This window comes from Electrophorus electricus, chromosome 1 (assembly GCF_041902795.1).
Source record: "Electrophorus electricus isolate QZ-2024a chromosome 1, ASM4190279v1, whole genome shotgun sequence".
NCBI classification, from domain to species: Eukaryota; Metazoa; Chordata; class Actinopteri; order Gymnotiformes; family Gymnotidae; genus Electrophorus; species Electrophorus electricus.
In genome coordinates, this window is record NC_137497.1 from 3,256,621 (window position 1) to 3,262,620 (window position 6,000).

Below are 6,000 nucleotides of genomic sequence, written 5' to 3' on the forward strand. Positions count from 1 at the left end.
CTTATGTGTTTTTTTAGTTTGGCCTTGTCTGCTCCTGAAGCTCAATCCCTCTACATCCGACCCTCAATAAATCAACAAACACTTCACCCTCAGTATCACTGTTCAAGTATCTCAGTGCTATAGCACCTGAAGCCCAGACCAGGTGATAACACCTGGAAGGGCAAGACACCCCATACGCCATCATAAGTATAATCCCATAATCCATTATAATCCTGTTTTTAGAGGGAAACAAGGAGAGGAGTTGTGATAATGTAGTTCATGTAGTTCTCAATAACTGAATTATAACTCCAGTCTGTTAAAGAATGGCATCTTGTCATCTTAACAAACTCTGGTAGTGTGATTTGTTTAAAAAAACAATCAGTAAACTCCTGCATGGATAAACTTTATTGTGTCATGAAGGTGGTTTCTGACTATTTTTTTCTGTGTGTGTGTTGCAGAAGTCCAGCTGTATCAGAGCTCCACAGTGACGGTGTTGACGGTGCTCCTGGCTCTCATGGGGGTGGAGCTTCTGGCAGCAGGTCTGTTGATTGTGCAGCTGAGGACAAAAATCAGCAGTGAATGGAGACTGTAACCATGACAACAGAGGAGTTAATATGAATGGACTAAACCACTCAGATGAAGAGCAGAGGTGATCTCCCAATAATAACCATGAGGAAGTCTGAGATGATAAATGATTTGGCTCTCTTGTATACACACACACACAATGTGCCCACAGTGCCTTTCTGTGTACCATTCAGGGGTCAGAGATCAGTGTATGTTCGATCATACCTGATCAGAGTTTTATGACGTTAGCACTCCTGAACTCACCTGGTAGAGCAGGTACAGTAAGATACATCTCCAGAATCGTGGTCTGATCCTCAGAGAGCACACATAATGTCATACTGATTAATATGTATCAGTCACTATAAGACCATCTGCCCAGTACTGTAAATGTAATGGAAAGATGTTTATGTAAAAATGTAATATAAAGATGTTTATGTAAATATTACTATGAGATCCTGTGATCTAATTTAATGCACATGTAAATACTTTTGTGTCAAGTCATGGAAAAACAGGCAGTTTTGCCTGTAGCATCTTTAAATTTTCGTTGCCGATTATCAACATTTTTTATTAGTTTCAAGGCTCAGTATCAAAATAAATTATTCCAATGGGAGGATGGAGGGATTAATGAAAGGAGAGGAGAGAAGGAGAAGGAGTACACAGACGAGTGCTGTTGGTGTAATATGCAGTTTGGAGCTTGAGGTCCACTGATGGGTCTCTTTGCCAAGCCTGGTGGCTGTAGCCTTCAAATTCAGGGAGATAAAATGTCGTCAGTACAAAATTTTCTGCCAGGAGTTGCTTAATGTATATCTTTACAAATGACAAATTTTATTTTTCGTTCTTCCGTCAGCATTAATCTGAGCCAAAGATGTTTTAAAATTTTCTCATGAATATTAATGAGGTATTTATGCTCTGTGCCTCTGTAAAGCCAACCTCTTTCCTTGCAGTGCCTTATGGGTAAAAACTGGCCATGTGTTTTATTTATTTTTTTTTTAATCTCAGACTTATAATGTAATGCTTATTTTTAAATACAAGAAGAAATCATATTTTATGGCACTTCTTTTGATTACATGTATTACTGTATTTGGATACCTGATGCATTGTTACCAAAATATAATCTTTTAAATACATCTATGGTCTGTTTATCTCTAATTTTCCCATTTGAAACTGCTGATTACAGTCTGATTTGATATTTTTGATATTTTGAATAATTAAATATTAACATAGCATTACTGCTATTAAGTAAAAATCTCAGTTTGAACACAATGTATTGCAACAACAGACTCAAAATGAATCCTTTGATTAATGATTCAGGCATTTGAAGTGTTTGATCATTTGGGGGTGACTATGTAAATGATGCATGTAAAATAGATGTTATTTCTTAACAAATATTAGCAAGTAAAAACAACACACTTAAAGAAAAAAAAATGTGAACAGTGGATTTATGTTAAAGGACCAATTAGATAAAAGTGTAATTTTGCTCCAAGTATTGATTTAAAACTCAATGATACTATTTCAGATGCAAAGTACTGAGAAATGTTTCTCAGATTATGGCTGAGAAAACAAGATGAAGTTCATAAGAAACAAGGTGTAAAACATGAGAGACCTGAGATTGTGTGGAGTCATACAGTGATACACATCACTCACATCACATGACCAACCCTACACACACACACACACACATTCAGTAACAGTGTGACATCACTCACAGCTCATGACGAATGCTACACACACACACACACACACACACACACACACACACACACATTCAGTAACAGTGTGACACATCACTCATATCACATGACCAACCCTACACACACATTCAGTAACAGTGTGACATCACTCACATCACATGACCTACCTACACGCGCGCACACACACACACACACACATTCAGGAACAGTGTTACACATCACTCACATCACATGACCAACCCTACACACACATTCAGTAACAATGTTACACATCACTCACATCACATAACCAACCCTACACACACACATTCTGTAACAGTGTTACACATCACTCACATCACATGACCAACCCTACACAAACACATTCTGTAACAGTGTTACACACACACCTACACACACATTCAGTAACAGTGTAATGCATCAGTCACATCACATGAACAACCCTACACACATTCAGTAACAGTGTAACACATCACTCCCATCACATGATCAACCCTACACACACACATTCAGTAACAGTGTTACACACACACACACACACCTTTAGTAACAGTGTAACGCATCACTCACATCATATGATCAAGCCTACACACACACATTCAGTAACAGTGTGACACATCACTCACATCACATGACCAACCCTACAAACACACACATTCAGTAAGTGTGACACATCACTCATATATCATGACCAACCATACACACACACACATTCAATAACAGTGTTACATATCACTCATATCACATGACCAAGCCTATACACACACATTCAGTAACAGTGTTATACATCACTCACATCACATGACTAACCCTACACACACACATTCAGTAACAGTGTTACACATCACTCACATCACATGACTAACCCTACACACACACATTCAGTAAGTGTGATATCCCTCACATCACATGATCAACCCTAAACACTCATATTAAGTAACAGTGTTACACATCTTGAACATGGCCCACTGCAGCGTGGTCCCAGAGTGGGGCAGCCTACCCACAAACCCCACCGGCGAGTCCTGGCTGTAACGTCCAGAGTTTGGTTGTTGCCCTTAACCATGACCATGATAACCATTAACCATTAACCATTAACCATGATGACCATACACTATTAACCATTAACCATTAACCATTAACCATGACCATGATAACCATTAACCATGAACCATTAACCATGACCATGATAACTATTAACCATTAACCATTAACCATGACCATGATAACCATTAACCATGACCATGATAACCATTATCCATTAACCATGAACCATTAACCATGACCATGATAACCATTAACCATTAACCATGACCATGATAACCATTAACCATTAACCATGACCATTAACCATTAACCATTAACCATGAACCATGAACCATTAACCATTAACCATGACCATGATAACCATTAACCATTAACCATGACCATTAACCATTAACCATTAACCATGAACCATTAACCATTAACCATGACCATGATAACCATTAGCCATTAACCATTAACCATTAACCATTAACCATTAACCATGACCATGACCATGATGACCATGATGACCATTAACCATTAACCATTAACCATGACCATGATAACCATTAACCATTATCCATTAACCATGACCATGATAACCATTAACCATTAACTATTAACCATGACCATGATAACCATTAACCATTAACTATTAACCATGACCATTAACCATTAACCATGACCATGATGACCATTAACCATTAACCATTAACCATGACACATCCAGGGCAGGGGTGTGCCAGCCGTGGTGAGCACACGATGCAGCGCCCACGATGCTGCACACCCCAGACACCCCGTCACACACCAGAAGAAAACCTGTCAGTGACACTGATCTAAGCAAAGCAAACAAATGCTGAAAATTATGAACCAACCCAACATCCCCTGTTCTAACCACTAATCTTTTTAAATTTCTAATGTTACAATTTTTAGTAGTCGAATCTTCCAAAATTAAAAAAAAACTTTTTATATGTGTGATTTTAATTAAGAAGAGCAGAGAGTCTCAGTCCCTTATTACATTAATATTAAACAAAGATAAAGACCCTGGTGATTATAGGCCAATCTCCTTAATACCTCTTGATGCTAGAATACTGTCCAAGATTTTGGCAAACAGATTAGATTAGATTAATTTTAGATTAATTTTGTCTTTGATCCATAAGGACCAGGTCAGTTTTATTCTAAACAGAAATTCTTCTGATAATATTAGGTGTGTCATTACTATAATGTCGGCGGTATCTGATGCCAGTATTCCTGTGGCTGTGATCTCTTTTAACGTTGAAAAGGCATTTGATTGTGTGTAGTGGGGGTACTTGTTTAAGGCGCTGGAGACTTTTGGATTTGGTGAAATTTATTAAGTGGATTAAAGTACTTTATAATAAACCCGACACAGCAGGACACTCTAATGGATATATTTCAGTTTATTTTAAGCTCTCCAGAGGAACTCAACAGGGATCTTCACTCTCACATTCTTTCCTGGTATCACAGTGTTAATATAAGTTCATAAGTTAATGCTTTATTTCGTCGATACTTTATTAGTAACTGACCAAGTTAAACATGCCTGCTCCTGTTCTCCATGTATTTAATATGAATGAGTGGATAAACTAGGATCTCTGGAAAGAGAGGACATAACAACAACAACAACAACAATAATAATAATAATAATAACAATAACAACAACAACAATAATAATAAATTATTATTATTAAGAACATTAATAATGATGATAATATCATTAATAATAATGATGATGATGATAGTCATTAATAATGATGATGATGATGATAATATCATTAATGATGATGATGATAATAATATCATTAATAATGATGATAATGATGATAATAATGTCATTAATGATGATGATGATGATGATGATAATAATAATATCATTAATAATGATGATGATGATAATAATAATGTCATTAATAATGATGATGATGATGATAATAATAATAATATCATTAATAATAATGATGATGATAATAATAATATCATTAATAATGATGATGATGATGATGATAATAATAATGTCATTAATAATAATGATGTGACTGGCGTCCCTGTTTAATGATTTCTCTGTTGTGTCTTTTTTTCCTGCACTTCTTGGTTCTGCTCCTTGGTTTCATTTTCTCCTCCCCTCGTCTGTTCCTTCATTCCAGTCCATGTTCTGGTTCCCCCTGTTCCCATGTTCACCTGAGTCTGTTCTGTGCCTGATTGTCTTGGTTATTTAAGCCCTGTGTTTTGTCTTCTAGTTGTTGGTTATTTTGGTAAGTTTGTTCATGTGTGAAGTTGCCATTATCACTGTTTGATTTGTATTCTTAGTTCATGTGTTACTTGCCTCAGTGTCTTTCCCTTTGTCTTTGTTTATTAGTCTCCTGTGGTGTGATTTGTGCTGTGATTCGGCCTGACAGTAGACTGGATGAGGGCAGATCACTGAGGTGTGTGTGTGTGTGTTTCTGCCACAGCAAGTGGTGTGTCATAGGCCACTCCTACAGTGAGCAGCAGGGAGAGATCTCCTCCTCCTGGTCCATGTCCATGACACGTCCTCGTCTTCAGGCTCTTCACAGGGACTCTCACTGATTCCCCCACTGATTTTATACACATGGCTGAAGAAGAGGGGAGGCAGGAGGAAGAGGAGGGGAGGCAGGAGGAAGAGGAGGGGACCTTCAGCCAACCTTCTGCTTCTGAAAAGAGAAGAGGCATGAGGCTGACCTTTTGACCTTTATCACGCTGCTGAAACCCC